This window comes from Ceratotherium simum, chromosome 14 (genome assembly GCF_057802395.1).
Source record: "Ceratotherium simum simum isolate JZ-2026a chromosome 14, ASM5780239v1, whole genome shotgun sequence".
Lineage (NCBI taxonomy): Eukaryota > Metazoa > Chordata > Mammalia > Perissodactyla > Rhinocerotidae > Ceratotherium > Ceratotherium simum.
In genome coordinates, this window is record NC_141913.1 from 7,717,124 (window position 1) to 7,732,373 (window position 15,250).

Sequence of the window (15,250 nt, forward strand, 5' to 3'; positions counted from 1 at the left end):
TTGGTTCTTCAAGGCACGTCAGTGGATGCTTCATCACAACGAACCACTGGTGATAACTGGACTAATAGCGATGCCGCCACATGCTGTGGATTACTAGGGCTCCATTTCCTGTTAGCAAGGAGTGCGGCACTGCATTCAAGGCCAAAAACACCGCCATATCAACCCCATAATCTGACCTTTGACAGTCTGTTTTCTCGGACCACTCACGCCCAGTGTGACATCAATCACGGTCCAGTCAGGACAACAGAAACAACCCTAGGCGTTTCAACAGAGAGAACTGAATATAAGAAATTGGTTAAGCAGGTAAAAAGGCAAAAACAGAAAACTGAGGCAGCAAAGATAGTAAGGGTAGGAAGCAGCAGCCAACCTTAAGACTGGGGAGACAAGGCAGAGACTGGGGTTGCCAGAACCTGCCAGCTGGGAGGGGCACCAAGGGCCCAGAGCCAGGCCTTCTTGAGGGGTGCCATGCACAGCAGGGCTCGGAAGAGGGGCCTTGAGGCAAGGCTGCTGCTCGGTGGTGCTACAGAAAGGTGCTGCCTCTGCAAGGCACAGGCAGGTGGTTCAGGTGTGTGGAAAAGAGCTGGAAGTTTGCCAGAGTGATGTTGATAAGAACAGCAGGCAAGCAGGTCCTCTCTCCCTCCTCCAGCCTCCCCGTCTCCCAGCGCTTCTGCTGGTAGGTCCTAACAGGGAGCCAGCTGGCAATGGAAATGTATTTGCAGAGTCTTAGCCTTGGCATCAAACAGCAGCACAGAGAAGGGTGGTGCTGAGCTGGGAGACAATAGCTTAATAACCACTACAGCCCTCCCTGCCTGCAGCAGAATGCCCAGACACCGTAGGGTGGCTTACGTAGCCCCTCATGATCTGGCCTGCTGACCAGGCTTACTCTCTCTGTCTCCACGTCTGCCTCCCCACTGAGTGGGAAGTGTTGCTTCCCACCACGAAGCCTCCTTCCCATCTTTCTAGTTGAACTGATGATGCTCACTGTACCTGCCCAGGTGACTAGGACAGCACTGGGAGTACATCTCATTTATTGGTCGACGTGTCTGTTTGCCCTACTAAATTCCTAAGCCCTTTGATGGAAAAGGATGAGTTTTCCTTATTGTATCTCCAAAGCCAGTACTATGGTTGGCACATCATAAGTACTTAAAAAACATTTGTTAAATGAATGAATATGTCTCAAATGTTTGCCCAATTATGGCACTGATATTCTAATTGTAAGAGGTCATAAAACATTAATATATAAATTGAAACTCTTTAAAGGAAGGTGAAGCACACTCGACTTAAAAATTTTTTTTAATTTGTCCTAGTCTATAGAAGACTCTAAACTAATATAACTTCCGTTTAGTAATCAAAAGCATTGGGCAGCTTTTCAGTAAGCTTTATTCTCTGGGAGTCTAAAAACATCTGTCTCTGCCTGAAATGGAGAACGCACAGGAATAAATACTTGTGGTCTGAGAATAGGAGGTGTTTTTATATATGGAAGTCTTTTTTTCACTTTTTCTTTGGGAAAGATGGTTCTTCTTTTATAGAAGATGCTAGAAACAGCAAAATAATACTAAATGTCTTCCCAGGAAAACACAGTTGTCCAACAGCAGGACACTTCTCTCTTCTGAAGCTGGGCGTTCCCTCTCACAGCTGTTCTCTGGGGAAGGGAAGGGCTCAAAGAGGTCTTGGGCTCAAGACTGGTCCTGTGACAACTTCAGAGGCTAAAATAATGCTGACTTAGTGATCATTTGAAAGGCGCATTAATCAAGGGGCACAGATGCTTTAAAGAGAGTGAGGCTGATACTTCTGCCACTAACGGGCCAGGAAGGCGGGACAGCTCAGGGCTCCAATGGACGAGGTGGAGGAGAACCTGTCCGTTTGCACGACGGAGCAGTGCTGTGATGGAGTGGGTCTGTTCTAAGTGTAGTAGCATCAGCCTCACAGCCCAAGGCGAGCGTGACGGGGGACAGGACCAACTACACACATCCTGTTCTCTGGGGCCATAGTTCCCACCTGGGCACGGGTCTGTCCACAATGACATTTACACCAACACGGGAGTAATATAGACAACTCGATGAGATTTTCATTCAGCTATGTGTATTTCATGTTAAAGACTGTCCTTAGCTGAAGTAATATCCTTTCTGTATTTTGGTGTTAAAATGTCATTTCTCTCAATGATTGTGATGAAAGACGGCAAGTTTTGTTTTTGTTTGTCCCTCTCACTTGACCACATAAATGGCTGACAAATATGTCTGACATACCCATATCCTCTTGCCAACCTTAATGTGTCATACTGTATGTTATGTTTCCCAACCATTTGATTAAATCACACCATCTAACCTTTCTGTTACATAAACGTGCACCGACTTAGATCTTGGAACCCTCACCTGGGCTGCAATTATATTCCTCTGCTCTTTTAAAACCCTTATGGGTCTCATCAGCCATTGTTCTGGATTCATTCGACAATCACCATACCCTATTAGGAGCCAGAGCTTATGGGGTTAAAGACGGAAAACTGACAATGCAAATTGCTTTCACATCTCTCACAATGTCAAAATCAATAAGACACTTCATGACTATCAGGCATAAGTGTTAAACTGTTTACAAAGGACAGTAATTACTATTACTTTACATCCCAAACTACACTTTGATTTTTGTCTTTGCATTTTTGGTACTTCACTGTGTGTGCTCAGGGGTGGCAGGAAAAGAGAGGGGACAGTTAGTCCAGATCCTTCAGTCACTTTTGGCTCAGTTCATTTGAAAACATTAATTCAACAAGCATGTGAGTTCCTACTATGTGCCAGGCTCTGTTCTAGGCCCTGAGATCCTTGCCCTCACGGGGCTTACATTCTAGCGCCAGCAATACTCTCCATAGAGTAAAGCATGCTTGCTTTCAGGACCTGATTTAGGCATTCTATAATTCCTGAGGAGATTGTCGGAGCAGAAAAAGGCCCCTTACTCCTACACAGAACCTCTTTAACTGAAGTGCTGTAGCCTGGAATGCTTTTAACACAGAACAATGCCTTCCAACCAAAAGGTAGGAATCTGGGACACTGAGTATTGAGTCACCAAATTGCTATGAATGATTTTTCATGGAAATATAAATGTGAACATTCCAGACTTTGCTGGCTTCTCTGAGGGATTAGAAAGTAGGAATGTACTGAGAATGTGCCCATGGGAGGACTCCAAGCTTGAGAGAAGGAAGGCAATAGAAAGGAGGGGCAGAGGATGTCTGGTCCTTCTGCATTTGCCTCCAAGCACATCTAGATGGCTTCCCAGGCGCACATGTGCCGGCCAGACAATGCTGGCCTGCACTGTGCTCCTTGCCCACAGGTTTAATTTTATTTTTAAAAACTTTTTACTTAGGTACACAAATATTCAGAAAAGTACATGTATTCTAAACATAGAACTCACTGAATTATCACGAAATGATAACGATACCTGGTCACCTATGCAACCAGCCCCAGATGAAAAAGCACAACTTTATTTTAACAATATAAATAATTTTGCAAATGACACGAAATTCAAAAGGTCAAAAAGGGTATGTATGAAATGTCTCCCTCCCACCTCATTTTCCATCACTCAGTTCTCCTTCCTAGAGAAAAAACATTGTTAGTAGTTTCTTAACCAATGGGTTTTTAATCAAACAGACTTTCTGACATCTGTAAGATCTTGGCTTGGGGCCGGGGGCGGTGCCTGGAAGATTCTTTGTGTGAGCCAAAGACAGCCCCGAGCCTGTCCGGGCGGGTGCTGACTGGCCTGGGCTGCCCAGGGCCAGCGGCCGGCCGAGGAGAAGGTTCCAGAGCCGCAGTCCAAGCCAGCAGCTGACACCAGGGCCCCGGATGGGTGACAGGTTGGGGAAGGAGGCGCACAGACGCGGGAAATCTGAGACTCAAGGTTTATGGGCTCGCGGCCACTAACGACGCCTCTAGGCGGATCCTGGCCCAAAGAAGGACGCCCGGCCATTGTCAGTCCCGGGAAAGAGCACTGCGAGGAGCCCGGGAGCGGCGGCCTTTCCCCAGGAGCGCGCGGAAGCAAGGCAGCGCGGGCCAGGCCTGCGAAGAAGAGCTGGGCGGCCCCTCTGGGGTGTCTGGGGGCGGATCTGCGGGGTTTGGAGGCGGTCCTCCAGGGGTAGGGGGCGGTCCCCACAGATCTGGGGGCGGTCCTTCCCCCCGCCCCGGGGTGTCTGGGGCTGTCCTCTCCCCGGGGTCCGGAGGAGGCCCCCACCCGGGTCTGGAGGCGGTCTCCCCGGGTCAGGGGGCGGTTCCCCGCGGGTCCAGAGGCGATCCCCCTGGGTCTGGGGGTGGCCCCCACCCGGGTCTCGAGACAGTCCCCCCGGGTTTGGGGGCGGTCCCCCGGGGTGCCGTGGACCGCCGTCTCCCCTGCTCGGCGGAGGCGGGCCCGAGATACTTTTAATTTGGGGATCTCCAGGAGGAGAGATTTTAAAAATAGCCTGGCGACGCGTGAAGAGCGATATAAAGTATGGCTTTTTATGGCAAGTGATGAGTGCCCGTTCAGGTGCCAGCCTGAGGCCGAGTGAGGAGGATGAAAGGGGCTGGCGGGCGTCTGCGGCACTAGCCGGTCAGTAACGCAGCCCGAAGTGGGGCAAAGGTGGCGGTGGGAAGCCCCGCCGTGGCGGACCAGACATTGGGGTTTGTTCTGGCGCCTGAAGCTCAGCGAAGGCATTTTCATTTTAGAGATAACAGAGAAAACAGGCATTTTAATAAAAGCGTTATTTTTTCCCCTCCAAGAGTGTCCACTTTTACTTGGGTCATCTTTTGGCTTCCCTTTGTTAATAAAGAAACTGGAAAGAATGATCCCTTTCATATATTCCTCTGTTACCTGATGTCAAATGAGGAGCTGCTTTAACTCAGCTTTACAGTTAATTTTAAAGCTAAGCATCAAATAACAGTGATTTATAAACACCTAAGTTCAGTCCTGAGCTATGCCATTTTGGAGTGTAAAAGAATAATATTGGGTTTCTGGTCCTCAGAATTATCATCTAGCGGGGAAGACAAAACTAGCACATGTGATGTAATACATGACACTGCAAGATTGTATATAATTCGGCGTTAATTGTGAAATCAGATGACGATTTTTCTAAGACTTCAGAGGAGGAAGAGATCAATGAGAAAAAAAGGAATGAGGAAAGTACTCCAAGAAGCGGCCTGTCTTCGAGTTTAGATGAGATTTCAATAAGTACTGGCTGGGTTACACTGAATTAAAACTCCTGGAATCTTTGTTGCCTTTTGTAACCAGAAAGCTGGTTGATGACTGAAGGCTATGCCAACGGGTCAATCTACCCATCACCCAGGTCAACACAAACAATATCAGTAGCACCCCGGAAGCTCTCCTTGTGCCCCCTCCCAACTGCTACCTACCCCTTCTCTGCAAGGTAACCACTGTCCCAATATTAACACCATGTATTCATTTCATTTGCTCTTGGATGTTACATATATGCCCTCTGTGCCAGTTATCAAGCTATAACCGCTCAGCTGCAAACTGACCCTTCTAGTCTCTGCCTGTGGCGTGGGCAGGACTCCACTAGCCCCCTTCCTCTGCCAGCTGTCCTGCTAGACTCCGCCAGGCAGAGGGGTAGAGAGAATCTGCAGCCCCGAATAGAAGGGAGGAACTTGCTTCTTCCTACTAGCTTCCCTTTTTGGCTCCCTTTCCTCCCAAGGTCACCTTAGGGACACTGCTTTTCCCTGCAGTGGCAGCTCCTTCCTGCAGCAGTAATTGAGTCTAATTTGTCATTTTTCCAACACTTGCAGCACCAGCCTCGTGCACCCCTAGACGCCAGTCCCAGCACCAGAGGGCTGGGCCCAGGCCTTTCACCAAACTTCTAAATTTCAGGAATTCCAACTTTTTTCTTTTGTTCCCCAGCCTGAGGGGTAGTAACTTCCTTCCTAATACATCTTTTTGACTTTTAGTCATCTAGTTAACGTCTTCATACCTAGTTAACTCTTTATATTACATTCTCTCTATTGGAACAACTGGTGTGGTTTCTCTCTCCTTACTGGATCCTGACTATAGAATCATTCAGGGTTAATTCTTTTGTGTCTGGCTTCTTTCAGTCATCATGTTAGTGAGACTCAGCTGTGTTATTACATGTAGCTATAGTTCATGAATTTTCACTGCTGTTTAGCCCTTCATTGTGTGGACATGCCCCAATCTATTTATCCAACTACTTGTTAAAAAATAAAATTTAACTGAATAAGTTTTAAAGATCTGATTGGCTTTGTTAACAATTCATGAATCCAGCAGCACCCCATCTAGCAAACAGAAAGGAGCTCTGAAGAGCTGTACAAAGTGGAAGGCTTTTATAGGCAGAGGGAGCAGAAGAGTGGATTGTTTCAGGCAAGTTCACTTTCCTTTAGGGGATGAAAGAGGTCAGTCTGGTGGATGACCTCACTAGTGCTGACCAGGAAATTCCAGACTGACCGGTTAAGATTACACTCCTGGGGGAGGCTGAAACTGCAAGTAGATTAAGTGTTAAGTTTTGGTTTGCTGATGTGGGGCTTAGCACAAGTGACTCCATTTGGGGCCTGATGTCTCTCTCTCTCTTTTTTTTTTTCTTTTGTGAGGAAGATCAGCCCTGAGCTAACATCCATGCTAATCCTCCTCTTTTTGCTGAGGAAGACTGGCTCTGAGCTAACATCTATTGCCAATCCTCCTCCTTTTTTCCCCCAAGCCCCGGTAGATAGTTGTACGTCATAGTTGCACATCCTTCTAGTTGCTGTATGTGGGATGCGGCCTCAGCATGGCCGGAGAAGTGGTGCGTCGGTGCGCGCCGGGGATCCGAACCCGGGCCGCCAGTAGCGGAGCGCGTGCACTTAACCGCTAAGCCACGGGGCCAGCCCGTGATGTCTCTCCTTTTTAACACCCTGTTGGTAGATTTTCAGGTTTGAACTATTACACATAATGCTGCTGTGAATATTCTTGCACATAAGTTTTTATACGTGTCTGCATTTCTGTGGGTGTGTCCTAGAAGTGGAATTCTTATGCCATAGTGTATGTATATATTCAACTTTAGTAGATTGTGCCATACAGTTTTCCAGAATGGTTGTACCAATTACACACCCATCAACAGTGTAATGAGAGTTCCCATTCTTCACATTGTAACCAGTTCTTGACATGTCAAACTTCTAAATTTTAGCTGTTCTGGTGTATGTGTGGTAGTGCCTCATTGTATAAGTCATCTATTTCTGCATAACAAATTATCCCCAAATTTAGTGGCTTAAAAACTTCATTATCTCACCCCTTCTGTGGGTCCTGTTTCTGCCTATCTTGTTTCTTTGGGAGTGACTTAGCAGGGCCGTTCCCCCTCAGGGTCTTTCACTCACTCACCTCTCAGCAGGAGGCCCCAATTCCTCACCTTTCGGGCCTCCTTAGGGCTGCTTGAGCAGCGTCATGACGTGGCAGCTGGGCAGCCGGCTTCACGGGGTCTGAGTGATCCAAGAGAGGGAGTGAGGGGGAAGCTGCATTCTTCTTCTTCTTTTTTTTTTTTGTGAGGAAGATCAGCCCTGAGCTAACATCTGCCAATCCTCCTCTTTTTCCCAAGGAAGACTGGCCCTGGGCTAACATCCATGCCCATCTTCCTCTACTTTATATGGAATGCCACCACAGCATGGCTTGACAAGCGATGCGTCAGTGCGCGCCTGGGATCCGAACCGGTGAACCCCAGGCCGCCGCAGCAGAGTGCGCGCCCTTAACCACTTGCACCACTGGGCCGGCCCCTGCGTTCTTCTTTTTTTTTTCAACTTTTAATTATTTTATTGAGGTCATATTGGCTTACAAAATTGTGTACATTTCAGGTGTACTTCACTATATTTCAGATTCTGTACAGACTGTGTCGTGTTGGGCCCCTTGTTTTGAAGGGAGAGGTATCAAAGAATTTGTGGACCTGTTTCAAATCATCACGTACATTATGGCTTTCATTTATAGCTGGTTACTAACAAAACTGAGATTGTCCTTTTAAGTATCCTCTTTGGTGAAGCGTCTGTTCAAATCTCTTGCCCGTTTTTCTCTTTATTGATTTTTAAAATTGATTCACAGGAGTTCTTTGTATATTCTGGACATAAACTCTTTGTTACAAGTGTGTGTTGCCCATATCTACTCAATCATGGGTTTCTCTTTTATACCTTTAAGAGTTTTCAAATGTCTTGAGGTTAACATATATCACTTTTGTATTTTAAAATATCTTTGCAAAGTAAAGTTTTAGTGGCAGACTGACAGTAAAAGCAGACTGCAGAGAGTTAAAATATCGACGGATGTGAGGGAAGGAAGGCAGTAGGTGCTGGCGGGACAGCTCTTCACTAAAAATTTGTCACTAACCTGAACATTCCAAACTCTTGTTTCTTTGGAAATTTATGAGAGCAGATATTTAAAAAGCCTTAATTAATGAAGTTCTACTTTCTGTCCCAGATTTTGAGGATGATTCCAAGGATAACATACTTCGTTCCCTGCCTTTCCAAAGAGGGTTACTTCTTGCCCAGAGATGTAAATGCTTTCAGTTCTACTGTCTGCTTGCTCACAAAAATGCATAGCGCAGAGCTCAAAATGCCAGCCGGAACACTATATTTATTTGTGAGTACTAGAAAAGTAGCAGAAGCATTGGGTGATCTCAATAATCTTTTATCAACATCCCCCTTCCCTCAGTTTCCTTCAGAATTGGTTTACTTTTAATTTGTTAGAAAGAAAGCTTTCTCTATTATGAGCACTTCACCAATTATCCTATCAGGTAATAAAAATATTTTCAGATATCCTAATTCTTGGTACTTTGTTGTCCTTTGGGACTTAATCTAAAAACTCTGTCTTGGAAGAATTCTTAACTTTTTCAGAGCCCAAGATGATGTGAATGGAACAACATTATATTTTTAGACAGTTTAATATGATAAATAAATTAAAAAGCCTCCAGATTTTGTCTTCTCTACTTAGCTCCTCCTGGAATCCCGCTGAACGATTTCTTTCCTAACCCAACCCCTTACCTGGTTAGGATCTACTTGTTCAATCATTGTGTGAAGAGGAAATCTATTTTGATACTAAATGAATGGATCACACTGAGAAGCCTCATCACAGCAGAGGGCAGCTTGTGCCATCTGCTGGGGACATTAATAGTCCTTCTAGCCTTTCATGAACTAATCCACCTGAGTCTAGTTAGTTCACACCTGATCACCTTTAGTATTTCTGAGTGACAATTATTTGAGAGCCTCTGTCTTTTAGATTATGTTTCAGAGAAAAACAGAGTATAATTTACCCTAGAGATAAAAATAATTTTAAACCAAAATATACAGAGTTATCCCAGCCATTCTCTGCTCTTACCCCCAAGGATGTCCCAAGGAAGGACTAAGATAATAGCTATAGTTGGAAAACAGCTCATTTCTTTCAGTGGTTGTGTGTGTGTGCATGCGCGCGCACACTCCCACCTAACCGATGTCTCTTCCTTCCATCCTTCCTTTCTTTCATCTTTCTGTCTCTCTCTTTTCTTTCCCTCTTTCCTTCCTTTGATCCTTCCACTCTTATTCCTCCTCCTCCTTGTTCTCCTTCTTTCTCTTTCTCTCTCTCTTCCTTTCTAATTAATAAAAATGATTTCTTGAGAATCTGGTATGCATCCAGAACAAAGACCATGAGTGAAATAGCTCTATGTATATCCTTCTGTTGGCAAACTTCAAAATCATGGGGGCGGAAGACTGTGATGTGTGCACTGAGGAAAGACAGCTGGCCAAGTAACTCCGTGTTCTTATGGTTCTCGGATGCTGGGCTCAGAACACCCTGTTACTAACCAGTCTGCTGGGGCTCTGCTCCCTAAAGAGAAAGAAAGGGTGCAATCAAGGACCTGGGCTTGGAGGTTCAAAACTCGGCCTTCATGACTTGTTGTCAATATCAGTTATTTCTTTGACCACTATCTGGACTGCAGAAATTCCGAGCCCCTGAACTCTCTACTGCCAAAGTTGGATTCTTGCCCTCCAACCCCAGCCCTTTGCTCCACACCTGCACTCCTCTCTGCACCCGACCCCTGCCCTGGGAGCACCCCACTGTGCGGTGGTCTGGACTGTTGGCCTTCTCGGCCTGGCCTTCCCTGCTCTCACTCTTGGACTCTAGCCAGACCCTGCCCATGGATGGACTCCATTAGCTCTGCACTCCTCATGGAAAGATTTAACAATGAGTTGACTCCCTGTGCATACCTGGTCCACTGCTTTCTCTGCTTGGTTACAACTGGTTGCTATTCAAAGCTCAATCCAGCTGCTCCAACTGTGAGTACTTTAAATCCTTGTTTTCCTCTGGATGTGACAGCAGTGTTTCCACATCGGTGGCTCCAGCAAGTTTTACTTGCAGGGATTTAAGAAAATTACTTCATCTAACATGAACTGGAAACCCAGTGAACTAATTGCATAAGCTCTGGGTCTGCTTCCTTATAAGAATGGGTCAGGATGATTCATTAGTGATGATGAGCTTTGGGGTCACAAGCAGTGAGGATTTATTATATTTTGTGCTCACAGAGCAGTCTAAAAATTATATTACTTTTCCTTCCTATTGTTACTAAACGTAGGAGGAGTATGCTTGTGTCACCTCTTGACAGGTGTTTGAGATAATTAGTATGTGAACATCTCTATTAGAATAAAAAGCAGTCTCTTTGTCTTATATTTCTTTTGTAAAGTTATGAAAATAATTTTAAATACTATCTTCTGAGACCATTAAGTCTTCAGAGGAAATTGTTCAGATTTTCTTAAAAGTCTTCACTTTTTAATTTTTTTTTTGTGAGGAGATCAGCCCTGAGCTAACATCTGCCAATCCTCCTCTTTTTTGCTGAGGAAGACTGGCCCTGAGCTAACATCCGTGCCCATCTTCCTCCACTTTATATGGGACGCCGCCATAGCATGGCCTGACAAATGGTGCGTCGGTGTGCACCCGGGATCCGAACCCGGGCCGCCAGCAGCGGAGCGCGCGCATTTAACCACCACGCCAAGGGGCCAGCCTCTAAAAGTCTTCACTTTATTCTTCTGTCCTATCTTTCAGAATGATACCTACTATTGTGCAAGCCAAGTGTTTCATCAAGCAATTTTGCTCATTTCTTTTGTGAAGGTGTAGATAGCACCAGAGCTGAAGTCCGTCACAATAGATTTTTAAAATTATAATCACCACAACAAATTAAATAAACTAAAGCTTTAAAAATGTCACAACACAATAAAGTACTTTCTTATGAACTGCTGATGACAATAGTAAGGAAAACATAAAGAATCTTGGAGGTTTTCAAATTTATCTAATAGGATTCCATTGGCTGACATGTTCAGTAACAGACATTGAAGCAAAGGCTGGGTACCATTTTAGTGAAAAATCAGAAGTACCAGCCCTCACCCTTACTAGCTGTGTGACCTTGGGTGAGTTACTCAACCTTCCTAAGCTCTAGCTTCCTGAACTGTAAAAAAGCGATGATAATAGGGTTCCTCTCATAGGATTGTTGTTGTCATTTAATTCTCTTAAATGAGTTATTAGTGTTTAGCATGGGGCATGGTATATTATAGTAAGTGCTCAATAAATGTTACATAAAGAAGCAAATTAGCTTCAGGATCCTTTCTGTAATATGTAATGTGGTAATCAGACTCTCTGTAACCATAACCAATGGACCTTGCCTCCTGATATTCATGCCCTTTGGAGTCCCCTCCCATATTGTACCAGAGTTAGTCTGTGTGACCAACAGAACGTGGCAGAAATCATGGTGCGTCACTTCTGAGATTAGGCTATAAAAGGCTGTGGCTTCCACCACCTTGGGCTCTCCTCACTCTGGGGGAGACATTCAGGCTGCTGACAGTTAGGCCTACTTGGCAAGGAACTGGGGTATATGGCCAATGGTCAGGAAGAAACTGGAACCTACCAGCAACCACGCAAATGAGCCTAGAAGTGGATTCTCCAGCCCCAGATGCCTGCAGGCCTGGCTGACAGCTTACCTGCAACCTTGTAAGAGACCCTCTCCAAATCTCCCAGTGCCTGAAATAGCAGTGCATCTTACCGTTGATGGTGTCTTAGATTTGAGGAAATATTCTCATTTCCATAGATCACACCATAGTTATGGAATTCATCTTCTTTTCCTTCTGAACCATACTTCTTAAGCTGTCATGATTTTTATCTTTGGAATAAACGACTGAATATCTGAAACAAAGATGCATAGGGACATTTGTCATCTAGAGAGATTTCAACAATTATTGACCAATTGTGAAACTAACTTATCATTGTGCAGTTTTTTTTTTTTACATCAAAAGTGCTCCTAGAGATGTTGATAGTGGTTAAGAGTGGCTGATGATTTAGAAACCTATAAAAGCGTTCTTGGCAGGCACAGAGAGAAGGGCTATTTATTGTGAATCACCTAGGTGTACGAGGACTTTATTCTTGTATGTGTACAAGGAGAATGTGTACAAGGAGATGCTTTGCTGGCACAGCAGGTCAGTAGTCACAAGGTGAGCACAGCAGGTCAGTAATTAATCCTTAGTTTCCAGGAAGAGATGCTTATCCTTAAAGAAATGCTGATATGGGGGGAGGAAACATCCCTACCTTTAAGGGCGACATTCTTGTCTTTGGGACATTGTAAATGTTTAAAGCAGATGTACAATGCATGCTCATCAGGCCACATCAGGCCTTTCTGGAAAAACAAGGTCAGGCTGAATTAGTTTTACACCAAATGGCTTCCTCATATATTCCAATATATCCTAGTGCTTTTCATTTATTCATCATAGTGAATCAACAATATATATTAAATAATGTGTCTTTAAACAGAAACTCACATAAAATAAGGTTATGTATTGATTTGTTGACAAAAATTTTATGACCAGTGGCTTGCGGGAACCTAAGCCTGTATTTCTCCTAGGAGCAGTGGTTCAGTATTCACCAATTCAGTGAATACCTCGAATAAAGAGAAATGATTGTATTTTGTATTTACTAATACAAGCTAACACAATGTTGGCACATACAAGTTACTTAATAACTGCCTGCTGATTGTTTAGGGGCAAAAAACAGCCCAGAGCAGATAACTTTTCTCGTAGTGAAGTTACGTGACATGTGTTATGTAGTTTGCATAGCGTATAATGGTTTTTATTTGTTTTGTGTGACTATCCTCCTATATCTGGTTCAATTGAGACTGAGAATAAAGTGCTTCCGAATCTATTGTTGTTCCCTAGTAGCTATATGGTGTATATAAGCTGTTACTGTGTAACTAAAACTGGAACATGTCTATATTAAAAGCTCAAGGGCTCTACCTTTCCATTTTGGGTGGGGAGAAGATTTCCTTTCATCTAGCTCAGTAATCTTCAACCTTTCACTTATATAATCTTAAAGGAATTTTGAAAAACCATGTACTCCCTCACCCATTTTAAGTTGTCTTCTAGTATTTTCTTCATAAGTTTAAATAGTTGCAAAGGATTTAATTGGTAGTCAAATGTAAATATCAACACATTTAAATTAAACTGTTACATCGGTCTTTTAAACATATCTGAGGAAATATAAATGCTGAAGTGATTTGATACCCACCTCTGTACAACAAAAAAAAAGAACAAGCTCTTTTTTAATAATCAGAAATCTTACATTTCTTCTCATCTTGAAATCATATTTCCATTATATATGCTTATGCTTGAAAGTCTTTTATTGATTTCTACATGAAGATGTGTATATAAATGTAAGTTAAAACTTGAGAAAGTTTCCTGTAACCACAAAACTTTAGATATTTCATCATTTTCCTTCCAGATTAATCCAGAGTGGGGTTGATGAGAAAACGTTTCTGTCCTTAAGGAGAATAAATTCTTCTTGGAAGGCAAGACGCAAGTGCAGGAAACACTAAGATGACTGTTGAGCTGCATTTGCAGACTTGATACATAGGATTTTAGAAAGGGGGCAGACCCCAGGAGCTGGAGCACCTCAGCCACCAGAGCTGCAGTTGCACGGATTGAGAAAGGACGTCCTCAAATCCATATCAGGATAAATTGCTAACTTTTTTCTTTTGCATGAGATTTCCAAATCCAGTTACCTGTGCCTCAACTAAGTTCTGTTTAAGGTATTGTGCTAAGTGCTGGGGATCCAATGGTAAATAAAGGACTTATACTCCTACTGTTACTGAACCAGGTTTGTTTTGCCTGCTGCACGGTTATGCCAATCACTGTGATGATGAGTTTGCAAAGAGAAAGGATTTAATCACAAGGTGGCCAAGTGAGGAGGCAGGAGAATCAGTCTCAGATCCACCTCCCCAAAAATGGGGACTCAGGGATATTTATGGGGTAGGAGGCAAAGTGGTCTGAAGTGTGGGGATAGATGATTGGAGGTGAGGAGAGGTGAAGTAATTGATGATCTGTGCAAGCGTAGTCAAGCTTCATGCCTCTTCATAGGGCACATGTTCAGGAAATGGTGGCATTAGCATGATCTGAGGGGAGAGTTTTTAGCCTCTTGACGTCAAAAGGTCACTTATTGGACATCTGCACAGGCCCAGTTGATGCGTTGGTGGTCTCAACCAGCCTGAACTAGACAAGGGGGTCCTAATTCCTGAAAAACAGCTCAAACACCCATTACCATGGTGACCTAGGCACCAGGGAGATGTTATCTATAGGAACCTAGTGGGAGTCAGGATAGTATATTGTCTAAGCAGCACAGTTAACAGTGGGTGGGGGAACAACTAAAAGCTATAATTAGTAATTGCAAAAAAGAAAAAAAACTTTAGTTACTAGCTACCTAATCATCAACAGCAAACTGTTTACCGGTTTCACTACAGATTGTTTATTTTCCTAGTGGTGGTGGAGGAGACAGACATATACCCGAAAGGAGATCATCATTGAAAGGAAAAAGGCAGAGAAAAATAATAGGAATAGCAAACAGAACAAGAAGCTAATATCAAAAATAAAAGTGTAGGGACTGGCCTGGTGGTGTAGCAGTTAAGTTCGCGCATTCTGCTTCGGCAGCCCAGGGTTCGTGGGTTTGGATCCTGGGCGCAGACCTACTCATCGCTCATCAAGCCATGCTGAGGCAGCGTCCCATATAGAAGAGCTACAACTCTACAAATATTATACACAACTACGTACTGGGGCTATGGTGAGAAAAAAGAAAAAAAAGAGGAAGATTGGCAACAGATGTTAGCACAGGGCCACTCTTCCTTGTTAAAAAAAAAAAACCTATAAAAATAAATAAAAGTGTAATTAATTATAATTCTGGAACCAGTAACAATTTTTTCTTCTGATTCATTTACTGTAGTGAAAATGTATTTTTTTCTTCTGAAACTCTGGCTGGGTCTACG

The 15,250-nt window shown here is 43.9% G+C and overlaps 1 long non-coding RNA gene across 1 annotated transcript; it reads right to left on the minus strand.

Annotated features, from left to right (window-relative positions):
- Positions 1–6,596: 6,596 nt before the first annotated feature.
- LOC147915252 (uncharacterized) lies at positions 6,597–13,090 on the minus strand. Its single transcript, XR_015554250.1, has 3 exons — positions 12,532–13,090; positions 11,993–12,132; positions 6,597–9,789 (listed from the first exon to the last, which is right to left on the minus strand). It is a non-coding gene; the product is annotated as an uncharacterized LOC147915252 (long non-coding RNA).
- Positions 13,091–15,250: the final 2,160 nt, after the last annotated feature.